We start from the raw sequence: 20,680 nt of genomic DNA on the forward strand, positions 1-20,680 counted from the left end.
CCAAAAATATTCAGAGTGTGGTTATTTTATTGAAATAAGGCTGTATTTTTAGTTTTTTTTTTACTTTTTAAGATAACGCACAAAAAAATGAATACTCAAAATACTCCATTGCCTTTGTTTGACTTTGCGTGGCTCTTATGAGAGACTAATGGAACACACACACTTATATATCCACACACACAGCTTAAAGGAGGATGGGGTGTCACGTTGGCTGCGGGCGGACCCGAGCAACTTAGTCCCCTCCTGTGGGACTATCCCAACACCTCAAACGGTTATTATATTAAATATATTTTTCTTTATTATTATTTTTAAAATGACCAAATAATATGATGTATGTGATCTCTACTAAAAAAAAAATGACATTTTTACGCCTATGTTTTGCTTTTTAGGGCATCAGAACAAAAAAATCAATACCCACAGCCTTTGTTTGACTTTGCGTGGCTCTAATGAGAGACTAATGGAAGCAACACACACACACACACACACACACACGGTATTATATCTATACACACATGTGCGCTACACCCTCCCACCCCTGCAGAGTCTCTCGGATTTTAATTAAGAAAAAAATGAGCAAGAGGTTCCATTTTAGCCAAATTGGTCCCAACAGCAGCAGCAGCAGCACCAGGCAAGGTGAGGGAGAGGGTGCGGGGGGTAGAAACACACACACACACACACACACATACATAGACAGACTACAGCGTAGATCCATGCATCCTAGAATGGGACACAAGTGAAACAATGAAGACATCCTCCCTCCTTTTTCTCCTTATGTTTTTTTTTTCTTCTTCCCCGTCACACGCTTAGACTCCCACCCTTTCCTTCCATCCACCCAAATTGCTGCACCTTTTTAAAAGCGTTTTTGGTTTAAATGTGCTAAACTGTTGACCTTTGCAGGGATGATTCATAACCGATTGCTCCTCTTATATTCATACTGTATAGTTTTGCAACACATTTACCTCCTCCTAGAATGCATATTTATTTTAAATTGCATATTTCCTGTTGTTAAAAAAGAGGCCATGCATGTTAGAAATGCTAAAAAAAAAAAATTATGTAAATGATATCAGCTGAAAAGGAACAACCATCTTCATTCAACGTTAGCGGTCTTATTGATGCCAAAGTCGTAATGCACGGAACTCGTGAGTCTCACTTTTTTATAATAATATTACCCAAACTGGAATTTTTTCTGGTCAAGTGGCACTCTTATGTTGCAAAGTCAAGCTGGTGGGTTTGTTTGTTGATTAGCTGATATTTGTACTTGCACCCGCAATAAGGGAAAGATGGTATAATGACAAAAATCCTGCAAAGACATGTAAAAAAAAAAAAAAAAAAAAAAAAGAATGCTGGTTTATATTATTTTATTAAAAGTACTATTGGATGATGCCAGAGCCACCCCCTGCCACCTAACTACCCAAACCCCTCAGGGAAAAGGGTCCATGACAAAGGCTGTATAATTAACTAGAGGCTCAGCTACGGATCAATTACCAGACAAGCAAGTGATAGGCGAATCAATGGAAGATCATCAGGCTCGTTATCAGTGTTTCAACTCATTAGAGGAAAAGTGAGGTAGGGATAGAGAGGCGGATGACTGGGGGTGGAGGGTGAAGCATGCGTGTCTTTCCTTGTGTGGATGGGTGGGAGAGTGGGAGGTTGGGACTGGTGGCAGCCCCCTAAAGGCACAGCGCAGGCGGCTCTGCGGCAACATCCACCGGGGTTTGTACGAATCAATAGAAGAGTGGCCGTGAGGTTAAAGCTCTGCCACTGCATCCGTATTCCCATGACACGCACGCACAAAAACACACTCCGACATGTCAACAACAGCTTCTGGAAAAGAGCTACCTCTGTGCTCGTCACATCAAGTCAAAGAGTTGATATTGTGTTCAATGGTTCCCCCTAAGGAATGAGTGGATGTAGGAACTGATCTGTTCCAGGGTCAAACTGCGGCATTCTAAGCAAATTGGACTAATGATATTTCTATGTGTTTTACCATTTGGATTGCGTTTTAATGTTTTAACAGTTAGCACGGAGGCCTCGCAGCTAGGAGACCCGAGTTCAATTCCATCTCTGTGTGTAGTTTGCATGTTCTCCCGGGATTTCTCCGGGTACTCCGGTTTCCTCCCACATTCCAAAAACATGCTAGGTCAATTGGCGACTCCGAATTGTCCATAGGTATGAATGTGAGTGTGAATGGTTGTTTGTCTATATGTGCCCTGTGATTGGCTGGCCACCAGTCCAGGGTCTACCCCGCCTCTCGCCCGAACACAGCTGGGATAGGCTCCAGCATCCCCTGCAGCCCTTGTGAGGATAAGCGGTAGAAAATGAATGAATGAATGTTTTAAAAGTTAAAACGGAGGCCTCGCAGCTAGGAGACCCGAGTTCAATTCCATCTCTGTGTGGAGCTTGCATGTTTTCCCCATGCGTGTGTGGGTTTTCTCCGGGTATTCCGGTTTCCTCCCACATTCCAAAAACATGCTAGGTTAATTGGCTCCAAATTGTCCATAGGTATGAATGTGAGTGTGAATGGTTGTTTGTCTATATGTGCCCTGTGATTGGCTGGCCACCGCCTCTCGCCTGAAGACAGCTGGGATAGGCTCCAGCACCCCACACAACCCTTGTGAGGATAATCGGTAGAAAATGAATGAATGAATGAATAATCTTTTAGCAATATAACATTGTTAGTTGTCACGCAAGTGTAAAAATAAGTTAACCTCTGGAAATCTTACATTTCTGTCTTAATGCATATTTTGACGCCATTACTGATTTGAATCTGAGTCTGCTAACTGTGTAGTGTATAATTTTTGATATATTATTATATTATGATATATTATGAATATATTTGAATATTTATGAATGAGCACAATAGCTTAAGTCAGTGCTTCTGAAATAGGGGGACCCCGCCACCTTTTTAAATATTTAAACCTAACAGCATATGAGATTAGATTACATCCCATTCAGTTTTCTATGGGAAAACCAGATCTCGATGAAGCCACAATGTCTTATCTGGTGCGAGGTGGCGTTCTTGACCTTAAGCGGGAGCACATGTCTTAGGGTTGCTACTGTCTGTGACCTGATTTATTCTTTTCAGAAATACACACACACAAATATACACACACACACACAGTGGCTACAGATGTGTGTGTGCGTGTGCATCCATGTGACACGGCATGGCATGTGGATCAGATGGCACTCAAGGATAGAAGTGACACTGTTTGTCGACAGGGCCACAGGACATCACATGATAGCGACCGGCTTGTGATTGCGGGTGGAGAGAGGAGAGCGAGCGAGCAAGGGGGCACCCAAAGGTCTTGGCGTAATGAGACGCAGCCACATGATCACCGCTCCGTGTCACACCCATCAAGGCTCCTGGCTCTCGGGCTACTATAATGCAACATTGTGAGCCATGAGAGCGGTTAACTTATTAAGGAGGCTTGAACTTTGAAATATCAAAAGTAAACATCAACAACGTCAACAAATGAACTAAGTTTGCGGTCTGGAGATGATGGTCCTCAACTGATGTAGGTCGCAGGGGGTGCTGGAGCCTATCCCAGCTGTCTTCGGGCCAGAGGCGGGGTACATCCTAGACTGGTGGCCAGCCAATCACAGGGCACATATAGACAAACAACCATTCACACTCACATTCATACCTATGGACAATTTGGAGTCGCTAATTAATCTAGCATGTTTTTGGAATGTGAGAGGAAACCGGAGTACTCGGAGAAAAATCCCGCATGCACGGGGAGAACATGCAAACTCCACACAGAGATGGAATTGAACTCGGGTATCCTAGCTGCGAGGACTCCATGCTAATTTCATTCATTCATTTTCTACCGCTTACCCTCACGAGGGTTGCAGGGGATGCTGGAGCCTATCCCAGCTATCTTCAGGCGAGAGGCGGGGTACACCCTGGACTGGTGGCCAGCCAATCACAGGGCACATATAGACAAACAACCATTCACACTCACATTCATACCTATGGACAATTTGGAGTCGCCAATTAACCTAGCATGTTTTTGGAATGTGGGAGGAAACCGGAGTACGCGTAAAAAACACGGGGAGAACATGCAAACTCCACACAGAGATGGCCGAGGGTGGGATTGAACTCGGGTCTCCTAGATGTGAGGTGCGCGCTAACCACTCGATCGCCGTGCAGCCTCAATCCTTTTTTTTTTTAAAGATATTCATCATTTTGTCTTTTAGATAACAGAATTATTTGAAATTGTCTTGGAAACCTTAGAATTAAAAAAAAATGGTAATTTATGAAATCACTTTCCATACTTGAGTATGAACCCTGATCCTGGGTTTGGGCCCAGGATAAATGATTACCATGTTTGCTGCAAACGGACTGGAGCCACCTATGGGACTGTCCCGACAGTATTGCACAACCGTTAAAAAAATATTATGATGCACAATTTATATCTCCAGTATATTATTTTTGTAAAATCACCCAAAAATACTCTGAGTGCGGTAATTTTATTGAAATAAGGATGTATTTTTAGTTTATTTTTACTTTTTATGGTAACACACAAAAAAAGAATACTCAAAAGACTCCATCAAGCCTTTGTTTGACTTTACTGATGCTATTCATTATTTTGTTGTTTAGCAGTTTGCACCATTTTGTAATTTATTTACTTCCACCTACAGGACTGCAATACATCTCTAAACTGTGAATATAAGGAACCAATATTGTCTTATATTGGTAAAAATGTGCTGGATGACTTAGGAAGTAATAATAAGGTGTTGGATGAAGACAGCGTTCAGTTCCATCACTAATGACCGGAGTGCATTCTTTTCCTTTTTCTTCTTTTTCTTCTTCACATATCATTTTTATAAAATCACCCAAAAATATTCTGAGTGGGGTTATTTTATTAAAATAAGGCTGTATTTTTAGTTTATTTTTACTTTTTATGGTAACACACAAAAAAAAGAATACTCAAAAGACTCCATCGCCTTTGTTTGACTTTGCTGATGCTATTCATTATTTTGTTGTTTAGCAGTTTGCACCATTTTGTAATTTATTTACTTCCACCTACAGGACTGCAATACATCTCTAAACTGTGAATATAAGGAACCAATATTGTCTTATATTGGTAAAAATGTGCTGGATGACTTAGGAAGTAATAATAAGGTGTTGGATGAAGACAGCGTTCAGTTCCATCACTAATGACCGGAGTGCATTCTTTTCCTTGTTCTTCTTTTTCATCTTCGTATATCATTTTTGTAAAATCACCCAAAAATATTCTGAGTGGGGTTATTTTATTGAAATAAGGCTGTATTTTTAATTTATTTTTACTTTTTCAGGTAATACAAAAAAAAAAATACTCATAAGACTTCATTGCCTTTGTTTGACTTTGCTGATGCTATTCATTATTTTGTTGTTTAGCAGTTTGCACCATTTTGTAATTTATTTACTTCCACATACAGGACTGCAATACATGTCTAAACTGTGAATATAAAGAAACAATATTGTCTTATATTGGACATTTGTGATAACGCATGCAGTAAAAATGTGCTGGATGACGTAGGAAGTAATAAGAAGGTGTTGGATGAAGACAGCGTTCAGTTCCATCACTAATGACCGGAGTGCATCCTTTTCCGTGTTCGTCTTTTTCTTCTTCATCCCTGCACTCACACTTGGATAATTCTCCTCTAATCATCTCCACCCTCATTTACTTCCCTCTGAGCCCCACATCGCCTCATCAGACAGGCCTCCACCTCCTCATCCCCGCATCGCCTCCATTGCCTCACTTCTGTCCTCTCTCACTGACCCGTGCCCGCCGCTCCCCCACCCCAGTCACAGGGCCTTGTGTCTCTACCTGCCATCCTCCCTGACAGCCCCCCGTCCCCCTTCTTCACCCCCTGAGAAGAGACCGCCCGACCATCCGGAACGCTGCCGTGGCAACCCCTGCCAGCGCCCCCTATTTCACACCCCTCCGCCCTCCCCTTTTTCACCCCGCCTGATCTGCCCTAAACCACAGAGAGTTTGATAAAGTGCTTCTTTGCTCTTCTTCTCATTATTCCATCTCACACTTCCTCGGCAAACTTTTTTTTTTGCTTTTGACCTTCTTTACCTTATTCGCTTTTCATTTTTACATTGGCGTATTGAAGGTAAATTCCGTACATTTGGCAACCAAGTCGATGCTACGCCATCCTACAATAGATGTCTCTATTTTGCTCCTGCACGCCAAATCTGCTGCCTGGATTCTTGTAACAAGAACATCATGTATCTTGGCTGGTGCTGGTGTGTGCGTTCATACTTTCAACAAAGCCTCCCAATGCCGCTGACCTCCTATATATTTTAATACCACTTCATGTTCACTTAACCCCCACCCCCTCTTGTAATTGAAACCCTATGGTAGAACCTTTAATATTCTTTTCTTTCGTCATCCTGCATTCGCTAACCTTTTTCTCACACTTTTGGGATATTTGAGTCCAAAGGTCAACAACAGAAGTTGAAATTCTGTTTCCAGGGATCATATGTGAACGTGGTCGTCCGAGGTGGTTCGTCATACGGCACCAAAATTCAACACTGTTTATAAGACAGATGGCTCACAATAAATTGCAAAGATTGTGAATTTTTACCATTAAATGTGGGTGGAGCTTGATGCAGATGTTTGTTGTTTCTTCGTGAAACATGAAGCGCCCATCTGGAGAGCTGTAAAATATTAGCATTTGCCACGAGTGCGTCTGACCGACACATGATCTAATATGCTTGTTCATCGTGACAAAACACATTTTAAAGAACCTGTCCTGTAAATTTGACATGTATATTGTATCATGGAATTATCATTGGAAAATATCACCAAATTTAGCAAGCATGAATATCCAGTTGAGAATTTTGGTATTTTAGGGGTGCCAGATGCAACCCCCAGCCATAACCGGCCCCCTAGAACACATAGAACACAAGCCGATAATGACACTGACAGTGTTTTTATTTATTTTTATTTATTAACACAAAGCTATTTATTTTGGCTTTTTTACCACAAATTTGACTTTTTTAAAATTATTTTTAATTATTTTTTCTTTTCTTTTATTTATAATATTTTTATTTTATATTTTTTATTTTATATTTTTTATTTTATTATTCTTTTATTTTATATATATTTTATTTTATTATTCTTTTATTTCATTTTTATTATTTTATTATATACATAACACGAATACATGTCTTTTTTATGTGTTCTAAAGATATACAAACAGATAAAAAGTGACTGCACACAACGCGATACAGCTATTCCGTCTACAAAGACCGCTATTAAAACACCTCCAAAAACTTCCAACAAGGTTTTATAGTTTTATATACATTCTGTGACCATGTAGCTACAGGTACATTCATGCTAGTATGTACTACTTACAGTATTTTGTTGTATTTTGGTCATTTGAAGCATTACCCAAAATTCCGTCCTAGGTGCATTGATTTCACATAGCAACATACTAGCATTAACTTTTTAAAACTCAAAAACAAAAACACTGGTAGCGACAATTCCAATATGTAGCGTTATCTTTTGGTAGCGGTCTGAGTCACTGTGAGTGCTGCAGGGGAGTGTGTGGTGAAGCTAATCGCTAGCTGGCTAGTAGCTAGCCGGTAAAGTGTCAATACGCCGGTAAAGTAGTTCTTCAGTATAATAATGTTGATAATAATAACAATGGGGGCTGCACGGCGGACGAGTGGTTAGTGGGCGGACCTCACAGCTAGGAGACCAGGGTTCAATTCCACCCTCTGCTATCTCTGTGTGGAGTTTGCATGTTCTCCCCGTGCATGCGTGGGTTTTCTCCGGGTACTCCGGTTTCCTCCCACATTCCAAAAACATGCTAGGTTAATTGGCGACTCCAAATTGTCCATAGGTATGAATGTGAGTGTGAATGGTTGTTTGTCTATATGTGCCCTGTGATTGGCTGGCCACCAGTCCAGGGTGTACCCCGCCTCTCGCCCGAACACAGCTGGGATAGGCTCCAGCACCCCCGCGACCCTCGTGAAGAAAAGCAGTAGAAAATGAATGCATGAATGAATAATAACAATGTAGCTATATTTTGATTAATATTCATGTCACATTATATGTGAACGCTGCATTGTTGTCGCTTTTTGGAGTTTTTTTCAGAAAGCGAGGCGTAATATGCATTGCATGCATTTTTAGATGCAATTTTTTAGCTCTTTTTATATCTTTAGAATACACTGAAATACACAACATCTAAGTATTGTAAGGCTTTGTTGTGGGAGAAATTACACAAACTTTCGAAGACAATTATGTAAAAAAAAAAAAAAAAAAAACTCTTCCGGAGCTTAACATTGTTTTATTTTACTCCTCCTAAAATAAATCAATAGTGATTGTAGTGCGGTTTTACTACATGAGCATGGTTTGTGTGACATAAAACTTTATGGAGGCTTCATGGAGTCACAAGAGTTTGTCGTGTTGTCAGCGGTTATGTTCCTTGTCGTGTGTGCCATAAATAAATAGCAGGCTGCTTAATGTAATCCACATGTTCTCAACCTCCTTCTATCCCAGAGTTGCATTGTGTTGTGTTTTTTTTTTAATTTTTTTTTTTTCAGATGGCGCACAGATCTTTTGGAATGTCTCCCAGCTTGCGTGAGGTCATTTTTTTTTTTTTTTTTTGCCATATCAAAAGCAGTCGCGGACTTCCCTGTTACTCACAAAGTTTGGGGCCCGTTTTTAATGTGTGGTTCCCATTACTTCACCAGCTCACCACTGAGCACAAGCACAGCTGGTCGCCCAGCATCCTCTTCACAACACATGTGGACACACAACGAGGCCCAGACAACACAACAGGCACAGCCCCAAAGTGTGGGTCCAGTACCAAAATGCATGGGTCCATTTTTATGGGGGGGTCGACCATTGTCAGAGTAAAATGTTGCGGATATTTTAACAATACAGTAACAATCAGGCACGGAATTTTGTAGCAAATGGCTTTTGGATGCATATACACCACTGATCAAAAATTTGAAAAGTTACAAGAATGTATATTTTGCTTTATTGGATCTTAAGGAGGTTCGAAATATAGCTTCAAATTGCAAAAATAACAAATATGAGTCGGATGTTTTGCGTAAACAAAACATAGTAACCCCCTACCCAATCTAAAGATGCTAAAACACAATTCAAACATCAGGACACAAGCAGTATTTTGTCGTATTTTGTGTCGTAACACATGTCTTTTTTTTATATATGTGTTCTAAAGATATACAAACAGATAAAAAAGTGACTGCACACAACACGATACAACTATGCCACCTACAAAGACCACTATTAAAACACCTCCAAACACCTCCAACAAGGTTTTCTAGTTTTATATACATTCTATGAGCATGTAGCTACAAGTACATTTATGCTAGCATGTACTACTTAGAGTATTTTGTCGTATTTTGGTCATTTGAAGCATTAGCAAAACTTCTGTGCTAGGTGCATTGATTTCACATAGCAACATGCTAGCATTAACTTTTAAAAACTCAAAAACAAAAACACTGGTAGCGATAGTTCCAATATGTAGCGTTATCTTTTGGTAGCGGTCTGAGTCACTGTTAGCGCTGCAGGGGAGTGTGTGGTGAAGCTACACGCTAGCTGGCTAGTAGCTAGCCGGTGTAGCTATATTTTGGTTGATATGCATGTCACATTATATGTGAACACTGCATTTTTGCCGCTTTTTGGAGTTTTTTTCAGAAGGCATAATAAATGAAATGCATTACATTGGATTTTTTTTTAGCTCTTTTTATATCTTTAGAATGCACTGAAATACACAACATGATCAGATATGAGTGGGCATAATCTATGTAAGTATTGTAAGGCTTTGTTGTGGGAGAAATTACACAAACTTTCGAAGACAATTATTCAAAAGTTACAAGAATGTATATTTTGCTTTGTTGGATCTTAAGGAGGTTCGAAATAGAACTTCAAATTGCAAAAAAAAAAGAAATATGAGTTGGATGTTTTGCGTATACAAAACATAGTAACCTCCCAACCCAATCTGAAGATGCTAAAACACAATTCAAACCTCAGGACAAAAGCACACAACACAACACACATAACTTGAAGACACAATATGAACCAGGAGACGCAACACAAATCTGACGACCCAAACCCAATTCTGAAGATTCAAAAACACAACAAATGACCTAAAGACACACAAAAAAACCCCAACACAATCACAATGTGAAAAGAGGCAACCAAAAGACACACAACTCGAACGAGCCTTGCTTGAAATATGTTAGTTACGGGCCTGTAAACCTTTCCTGATGGTGACAGTTTGACCCTGGAACTGATAAAGTCTACTGCTATTATTATGTGAGGAAAAATGATGTCAATGTTTGTGTCAATTCAAATGGGAAGTCTACTCAATTAGCGGTTCCATTGTAGAGAACCCACTCAAGTGACCAATTAAGGTTCTTTCACGGCTTTCAGTCGTCACGTTAGCATCGGTAACCACCTCCTCTTGGTTTGTTCCGCCACTCCCGCATAGGCCGTCCAATGGCAGGCGCATCCCCAGAGGCTACAGACATAAAGGGCCGTGAATGGATGGATGGATGGTGAAGGGGACGAAACCAACGGCTAAATTATTAAATGACACTCCGCCTCACTCTGAGACACACACACACACACAGACACACACACACACGCGGCGAGAGGGTAAAAGCATTAGAACATTTAGCCCCCTGAATGCACCCGACAACTCCACTACATGCTAACTCCCGTCAAAGTCATCAAACCGGGCCTGGGGCTCTTAAAATTTTTACGCCACGTCTTGAAGGGACGTTGCGGAACCTCAGAGGCTTTCTCGTGGAGTGAGTGGCCCTGTCATTGCAGCCATCGCCGCCGATAAATAAGTAAAGACGCTAAAGCAGCATCGCCGCAGAGCTGACAGCACCAAGTCACTGTGAACAGCAGCGAGTCGACATGCCTAACCCCCCCGGCTCCCCAACCCCACCTACGTTACGTCCAACCCGCCGCCCTCTGACAGGCTTGAATGTGCTAAAGTGGGGTTTTGTTCACTTAAGTCGCACCTGGCCTTGATTTCCTGAGGACAAGGCTGGAGCACACGGAGGCGAAGCGCCGCTTTAATTTGCTACATCAGGAGGCTGGATGGTGGGCCATTTGCCGAGCTTGGACCCCCGCTAACAGGTAGACAGGAACACAGCCACCCAGTACTCAGCGGGGGGGGGGGGGGGGGGGGCGTTACACAAGAGCTGCAGCACCTAAGACTACACAACAACAACCTTGTTGCACACCTTTCACATTTCACTAAGCATTTTTCATTCATTCATTCATTTTCTACCGCTTATCCTAACGAGGGTCGCAGGGGGTGCTGGAGCCTATCCCAGCAATGAACCGCAGCTCACTCAGCACTCATGCAGCCCCACACGCTACCACCACCGTGTGACTGTTTACAAGACACAATTATCTTATATCTTGCTGCCAACTATTCAGACAATAATGGATAATTTTAGCATATAATAACTGTATACCATTATACAAGCTGTATACTAACTACTCTAAAGTATATCCAAGTTAACTTTTTATAGTATTGGTCTTAAAGAATAACTTAAAATGACATTAAAATGACTGCGTAGTTACTAATCTCCACTTCGGAAGTGTACATGTTTTGCTGTAATACCAAAAACTGTTGTTATAAATTCATTCATTCATTCATTTTCTACCGATTTTTCTCGCAGGGGGTGCTGGAGCCTATCCCAGCTGTCTACGGGCGAGAGGCGGGGTGCACCCTGGACTGGTGGCCAGCCAATCACAGGGCACATATAGACAAACAACCATTCACACTCACAATCATACCTATGGACAATTTGGAGTCGCTAATTAATTTTTGGAAAGTGGGAGGAAACCGGAGTACCCGGAGAAAACCCACACATGCACGAACATGCAAACTCCACACAGAGATGGCCGAGGGTGGAATTGAACCCTGGTCTCCTAGCTGTGAGGTCTGCACGCTAACCACTCGTGCCGCCCCTCATACGTTGTTATAAATTCTAAAAAAGCCAAAAGTTACACATTTTGAATGTAGCTGGAATATGTTTAGCATGATACACACCAATACTACATCATATCTGGATCTTTTTTCACTAATTCTAAAGTGCAAAACCCTTCTTTGACTCAAACCTCATAAAGAAAATCCATAAAAAAAATACTGATGTCATAAGTTTCAGAAGTTATGCCTGGAAAACACTTATTTTTACCCCAAACAGTTAATCTATTTTAATTAAATTAATGTAAAAATGTTGTGCTTATCATATATATACAGTATCATATCCAATTATTTATTATTATTAATATATTATTGATTATTATTATTCAAACATGTGTATGTTTATATATACATAGGTATTTTTATTTGTGTTGATTTTGGTTGGTTTGTTGTGTTTTGGATGTTTTTCAGGTTTGAAATAAAGATAAAAAAAAATTATACATTATATTATATATTATTTATTTATTTATTATATTATCTTATGTACTTCTTATTTTTATATATTGTATTATATATAATAAGGCTGCACAGTGGTTGTGTGGTTAGCGAGCAGACCTCACAGCGAGGAGACCCGGTTCAATTCCACCCTCGGCCATCTCTGTGTGGAGTTTGCATGTTCTCCCCGTGCATGCGTGGGTTTTTTTCCGGGTACTCCGGTTTCCTCCCACATTCCAAAAACATGCTAGGTTAATTGGCGACTCCAAATTGTCCATAGGTATGAATGTGAGTGTGAATGGTTGTTTGTCTATATGTGCCCTGTGATTGGCTGGCCACCAGTCCAGGGTGTACCCGGCCTCTCGCCTGAAGACGGCTGGGATAGGCTCCAGCACCCCTGCGACCCTAGTGAGGATAAGCAGTAGAAAATGAATGAATGAATATTTATTCATTATATTTTTATATATTTATTATTTTTATATATTATATATGACATAATATATTTATTATAAAAATCAATTATTTAACTATGCTCAGCTTTGCTATTTAATATTTTTCTAAGGATAGCGAGAACAGAAAGGAATGTAGGTCAAAGAAATGCAACTTTTTAATCACATCATCACAAACAAACTCCAGCTAATCAATTAAACCCCTCAAACACAAATTCTGAAATCAATTAAATAAGCTTTTCTAGGCAACTAAATTCTAAACCTTCATGATTATGACCGTTTAATTCAGTTTGCAAGTCAATGAGTTGTTTTTAAGGTCATTAAAACACACATTAATGCAATTGACATCACTTTAGACACCAAAGCAGCCTTCTTCCAGGCAGTGCTGGGTTGCTAGACGATGGGAAATAAGAAACAATGGCGATGTGATGTGTTCACAACAACTAATAGTGTTTGTGCGCTTGTGAATGCCCTTCATTTTGCCTCTATCTATGTGTGCGAGTGTGTGTGTGTTTGTCGTCTAATTGCAGCGGAGACTCCTTTAATTAACACACAGAGAGGTCTCCCGGGTGCAAGTGGGCACCGCGGATGTGTGACGAGTTCCTTTGCAGCCAACCTGCGGGACGCACCAGCCCTAATCAGAGCCTTTTAAGTCGTGCCATGCTTGCGCTGGAGGATTCTTTCGCAAAAGACACACTTTTTAGTCGAGACAAGATCCTCTTCTGGTGTGGCCAAACAAAACAAGAAAGATATTAGCCTAAATTTGACAGGGAAAACAAACACTTTGAAGTAGGACTGGCGATGTAATCCTGGCATAAGGAGTTTTAGGTCGTAGGTAGGTTTCTAGAACTTCTATTACAGTGGAAACGCAAAGGATTTACACTATTTTACTGATGCATTACATGCTGCTATGAATGAGCATTGTCTGTGTAGCATTATAACATGTGCATACAGGCAGCGTATTACCTGTATACATGCAAATTACAAGCTCACCGATGTCTGGAGTTCCTAATCGCCTTTTTAACCACAATCAGTGTGTCTAACCAAGTGTTTTTAAATGCAAAAAACATGCAATGACCACATTTCCACTACCGATATGTGCCAAGATTACACATCGATTCCAGTGGTGCTTCTGACAAAGTGTGTCCGACAATGAGTGCTCCTCCTCAGGCAGGCGAGGTAAACGCAGCGTCTTTACATTCTGGTTCACCTGAGCTCCACCGCACCAGCGGTGCCTACATTACCGCTTTTTTCAAGTAACTCCAAGGAAATACAGCTGGAATAGGTGCAGATTCTGGAAGACCTAGAAAGCTTTCTGTGCGGCTTATCGTGTCTAGCTGCTCTAGCCGTAACTCAATACAAAAGGCATAATAGGTCCGCTTTAATGTAATGTAATGCAATGTAATGTAAAGTAATGTAATGTAATGTAATGTAATGCAATGTAATGTAGTGTAATGTAAAGTAATGTAATGTTATGTAATGTAAAGTCATGTAAGGTAATGTAGTGTAATGTAATGTAAAGTCATGTAAGGTAATGTAATGTAGTGTAATGTAATGTAGTGTAATGTAATGTAATGTAATGTAATGTAATGTAAAGTAATGTAATGTAATGTAATGTAAAGTCATGTAAGGTAATGTAGTGTAATGTAATGTAGTGTAATGTAATGTAGTGTAATGTAATGTAATGTTATGTAATGTAGTGTAATGTAAAGTAATGTAAAGTAATGTAATGTAATGTTATGTAATGTAAAGTCATGTAAGATAATGTAGTGTAATGTAATGTAATGTAGTGTAATGTAATGTAGTGTAATGTAAAGTAATGTAAAGTCATGTAAGGTAATGTTGTGTAATCTAATGTAATGTAATGTAATGTAATGTAATGTAAAGTCATCAGTCTTTTGTGTCATTACTGACGCCTAATGAGCAAAATACTACATCTGACTTGTATTTCAATATTTTTTGACTAAAAACTACTAACAGGCCACAGTCAACCACGGAACAGCGATCCTTTATTAATTAATCAATATTTGAAGACCCCTGATATTGTGACGAACGACTGCGCTGGCAATAAATCTGTCACTATCATAAACATTTGAACTGTACAGGCAAAGTTTTAAATTACATAATAACATTACTACTATACATGTGTAAAACCATGGTCACCCAATGCATGCTGGGATTTTACACAAGGTGCATGTTGCTTAAATTGGGAATTCCAGCTTTTCATCCATTTGCTTTAAAAATAACCTCATCTCTCTTGTTTTTTTTTTTTTTTTTTTTTTAACAATTGCTGCCAATTTGGATAGCAGCCGCGGTCAAAGATGGATGATACCACACCGCATATCAAAGCCAATCAATCAGCCCACGCCCCTGCAAGGCATCACTCTTCTGATGAATAATTACAGCTTTCCAACTAGGAAGTGGTCCTGCCAAATTGTTGCCAGCGCCGCCGTCTTTTAGGGCGCTTGACGACTGATGGAGGAGTTGTGAGGAGAAGGCGGTTGTCAGACAGGAGAGGAAATTACGAAGGATATTCTGTTTTTGGGGTGACATTTCGGGATGAAGCTACAATGCACTATAACCTGGACAGGTGAACTTCTTTTGACCATTTTAGAATATGCTTGGTTGTTCAGCATTTGAGTACTTAGTGCAAAACTTCATGTTCTCTACAAGGAGCCGAATGGCAAAATTTGCACCCATGAATGGAGCCCCAAATATCCTGGTTGGATTAGTTTTGGAATGTGAATAGTCCTCTTCATCATACTGTTGTCAAAACCACACCTAACAAACTAACCTAACAGAACCTCAACATTAGTCACGTTTTTCCTCTTTCCGAATGGAATCTTTCTGAACGACTTTTCCGAAAACAATGGTATCCATGGAAAGGAATATTCCAATCATGTGTCTACATGCGTCGCTATAATCAACCAGAATAGTCAATGGGGCATGCGCAGTAAAACGTAAACACCAACATCACGTGATACCGACTTCCTCCAGTTTTTCTTTCACTTGTTGGAATAACTCCGTATTGCCAGTTTTTTGTTCGTCCAGTCTTTTAGAAATTTAATTTGGATCAAAAACAAACTTTCCGCAGCAGTCCAGTGCCGATTGCTCGCCTCCATTTTTAAAACCAAAAAACGTCTTGAGCTGCGTGTTACGTCATATCTTCTGGGATAAATTAAAACAGAAAAAGATCAAATTCAATCTTGCTAATATTTTATAATTTAACTCTGGACATGTTTTATATAAATATATATTTTAGGGTTTAGATTCTGTTCCACAGATGGCGCTAATGCACACGAAAGCTGCTTGCCAACCGTCAATAAACAACAGAAGAAGAAAAAACACCACGAAGAAGAACACAGTCTGACAACTTTCCGTTTAAGCGGATACAAGATACCTCAATCGGATTGGGGAAAGGAATATTCCACCCCTGTGAATCCGATTATATATTCATTCGGATTGGCACTTTTCTTACGGAATGAGGTGTATACAAAGGTTACATTCTTTCAGTTTTAGCAAATAAACCGAATGGAATTGGAATATTTGGTCCATGTAAACGTGGCTAATACCAGGTTTGGAACAGAATGGGAAGTGGCCACTGAGATTAGAGTGTCAAAGAAGCAGGTTCTGATTGGTTAAACGGGCCTGGCTGTATGTGCTACAGCGCCACCTGATACTTTGGCATGCACTTAACGGCCTGGAATGACATTTCCATTGACTTTAATTAGAAAATATATATATTTAGACGTGATTGATCATCGACCTAAAGTCCTGCATTTATCAGCTTTTGTCATAGAATGTAGGAATGGAGGCTGTGCTGTACCTCCCTCTGCTGCAGCAGTCTCACAAACACGCACATATTGGGGTAAAAAAAAAATAGACAAGAAACTCTCCTACACGAGAATGAGCGAGCAAATTGAGGAAGTGGCAGAGACGACAGGGAGGGAAGGCAGCGAGCGGAACAGCGGGGCTGCTGTGCTGAGAGGAGGGGGCAGTGTCGTTTAAAAGTGGCTGACTCAGCAAAGGCCATTAGCGATGCAAGACGACGCTGTGGAGCATCAAATCAAACACACACAGGAGTGTGCTTAGGACTGCTCTTCTCTTACTGGTGAACAAATATGTTATGTTCTTGGTTTTTTTTTACAAATTTGATGGGATAGGCTCCAGCACCCCCGCGACCCTCGTGAGGAAAAAGCGGTAGAAAATGAATGAATGAATGAATGATACTTTTCCTACAACTCTACAGGTGACAACCATGATAGACAGATGCGTTCTTTAGTAATCAGCAGTAGAACACTGGTAAGTTTCAGGGAAATATCAGTTCCCAACAAAAAAGGGAAACACAAGCATAACTTTCACTTTGCTTTTGAGACAGCAAAATATAAACGTATACAATATCGGCTGCACGGTGGCCAAGTGGTTGGCGTGCAGCTAGAAGATCCGAGTTCGATTCCACCCTCGGCCATCTCTGTGTGGAGTTTGCATGTTCTCCCCGTGCATGCGTGGGTTTTTCTCCGGGTACTCTGGTTTTCTCCCGCCATTCCAAACTCCCCGCCTCTCGTCCAAAGACAGCTGGGATAGGCTCCAGCCCCGGTAGAAAATGAATGAATGAATGAACACTATTAATGTGAGTGTGAATGGTTGTTTGTCTATATGTGCCCTGTGATTGGCTGGCCACCAGTCCAGGGTGTACCCCGCCTCTCACCCAAAGACAGCTGGGATAGGCTCCAGCACCCCCATTGACCCTCGTGAGGATAAGCGGTAGAGAATGAATGAATGAATGAATATACAATATATAAAAAAAACTGCAGCAAAAAAAAACACAAAATTGGGTTGATTTCATCAAATTACAGTAAACCTCGGATATATCGGATTCAATTGTTCCAACTGGTTTTGTCCGATATAAGCAAAATTCGTTATATGCGTATACCGGAAAATGTCCGTTTTACGCATATATCGGGTTTATATCCGGTATATGCGTAAATCGGATTTTATCCGTTATAAAAAGGCACTTCCTTGACTATGTTTCCAATGTACCTGGACGCGCAGGCAATGCTGCAAACGCTGCAAATGACATCGTATAGCGGCCTGTCACGATTCGGCGAATCGGAGCGCCACGATGCGGCCATCCAATATATGCAAGGGAAATTTAATGGAAATGCATTGGAATGGGACTGGAGATTTTGTCCGAAATAGGCGAAATCCATTATAAAAAATCCGATATATGCAATTAATTTTTATTGGAAATGCATTACAGAAAAATCGGTTCTTTTTTATCTGTCCGTTGTGAGCGAATTTCCGATTTATCCGAGTCTGATATATCCGAGGTTTACTGTATTTACAAATATAACACCGTTACTTCACAATTATATTTGGAACTGAACAGTGTGTGCGCACGAGTGCATGCGTTAAAATGTTGCGTAACCTTCTGCACGCTACACTCCTCCACACTCTCTCACTTCCTTCTTTTATGTATTTACATGCAAAAGATCCATCCATCCATTTTCCTCTGCTTATCCGGGTCCGGGTCGCAGGGGCAGCACTCTCAGTAGGGAAGCCCAGACTTCCCGGTAGCAAAACATCCATGCCAAGTTTTTATCAAATGCACTTATCAATGCAAAATTGTGGCTGTTTTTATGACTCAAAACAGTGATATTTTTTTCAGCGTGCACTTGAGTCATTGCACTAAAAAAACATAACATAACATAACATCAGTATTCTCTGGTTCTCTGCTTCCATATACTTTCTAAGCACAACATAACGGATCATTGTTTGACTTCTTTCCTCAATCTGTGAACAAATTAGGTGGATAGAAGGTCAGCGTGTGGTGTACTACCCAACAGATGATTTCCTTTCAGCCAAGCTTGTAAGAGAGAGATAGAGAGAGAGTGAAGAGAAAGTGCATAGAAAGCACAAGTGATGGAGACATAACTGCAAATGACTCAAACCAGGGAAATTCCTTAGACGGCACAACTAGCAGCGAAGGCTAAACACTCCCTCATCTGGGTGTTGGCAGACACAAAACACAGCCGCCACAGTCCGAGGCCTCAAACGCACCTTTTTAGAAAAGCATGTGTAAGGACAATTTCTATTCAATATTAATACCCTGAATATTTATGTAGTTATTATATACAAACATGTACTAGTTAGTCGTTTATTCTAAGCCAAAAACGTACCACTTCCACATTAAATGGGAGGAGAACGTTTTTTTTTTTTGACTCTATCATATTGGAAATGTAATGTTAAGGTAATGTAATGTAAGGTAATGACACCTATAGACCAGAATACTACATATAATTTGTCTTTCAGTATTTTTGGACTAATATTGTGCCATAGTTAACAAAACAGTCTGCAAATGAACAGGTTGATTTTCCACTATGGAAAACTGTTTCAAGGCACCCAAAACACTTTTTCCGTGTAGATAAAAGGATGAAACGACCTGAAAACATGACATAAGTTTGAACTCGACGTCCAAATGTGTACGTCCTAAAAGCTTGCACTTTATACAGTATAAATGTCCCGTACCGCTTCTTTAAGTAAGCAATTACTCCTCATTAAAAGTCACTTCTCTGTGACTCTTGACCTTGGCAGTGTGTTTAAAACAACACACACACACACACTCCGGCGCTCGGCTTTTGTCTCGCTAAATAACTCTCAGGCAAAACTGTCAAATGACGCCTTATTTATTTGCCTGAAAGCGGACACTTCTCCGCTACACTTTCCCACCAGTCAGTCCAGCTGCCCGCTTCTGCCAGATAACTATTTAGCCGGGGACAGAGCGGTCCTTTTGGCACAGGGAGGAATTTGCAAACAAGACAGGGAAGCGAACCAAGGTTACAGAGACAAGAGGGTGCAGGCAAAAAAAAAAAATCTCAAAACGAGGAAGCCAGCACAATCTGGGGACCTCCTGCTAGGAGGAGACACACGAGGACAAACGAGTCAAATCTGGTTGGAAAATAGCGATGAGTTGGCCCGGCATCACGGACTTCTACAAAGTGCTTGCAACGATCTGCATAACAATGTTTCCAGTGTCAACTACACTTCGGGTGTAACAAGATTAAAAGTGGCCTCTATCATATCATATCATATATCTAGCATATATGTAGCACAATTTCCATAAATTATTGTGACAGATCCAACACCCTGCCTGTACAAAATTCATTCATTCATTTTCTACCGCTTAACCTCACAAGGTTCGCGGGGGATGCTGGAGCCTATCCCAGCTGTCTTCAGGCGAGAGGCGGGGTACACCCTGGACTGGTGGCCAGCCAATCACAGGGCACATATAGACAAACAACCATTCACACTCACATTCATACCTATGGACAATTTGGAGTCGCCAATTAACCTAGCATGTTTTTGGAATGTGGGAGGAAACCGGAATACCCGGAGAAAACCCACACATGCACAAGGAGAACATGCAAACTCCACACAGAGATGGCCAAGGGTGGGATTGAACTCGGGTCTCCTAGCTGTGAGGTCTGCGCGCTAACCACTCAACAGCCGTGCATCCTTTTTTTTTTTTTTTTACAGATATTCATCATTTTGTCTTTTAAACAACAGAATTATTTGAAATTGTCTTGGAAATCTTGGAATTAAAAAAAAAGGTAATTTCATCACATCATTTTCCATACTCGAGTATGAAACTTGATGGAAGTTTTGGCCCAGGATAAATGATTACCATGTTTGCTGCAAACGGACTGGAGCAACCTATGGGACCGGCCCAACAGTATCGCACAACCGTTAAAAAAATATTATGATGCACAATTTATTTCTTGAGTATATAATTTTTGTAAAATCACCCAAAAATA

The 20,680-nt window shown here is 40.6% G+C and overlaps 1 protein-coding gene across 1 annotated transcript in view; it reads right to left on the minus strand.

Annotated features, from left to right (window-relative positions):
* bnc2 (basonuclin zinc finger protein 2) overlaps positions 1 to 20,680 on the minus strand; it is a 179,614-nt gene that overhangs the window by 94,969 nt on the left and 63,965 nt on the right. The gene's annotated exons all lie outside the window — the stretch shown is intronic.

The sequence above is a fragment of the Doryrhamphus excisus genome, linkage group LG9 (assembly GCF_037039965.1).
Source record: "Doryrhamphus excisus strain RoL-2023G ecotype Guam linkage group LG9, RoL_Dexc_Guam_v1.1, whole genome shotgun sequence".
Classification (NCBI taxonomy): domain Eukaryota; kingdom Metazoa; phylum Chordata; class Actinopteri; order Syngnathiformes; family Syngnathidae; genus Doryrhamphus; species Doryrhamphus excisus.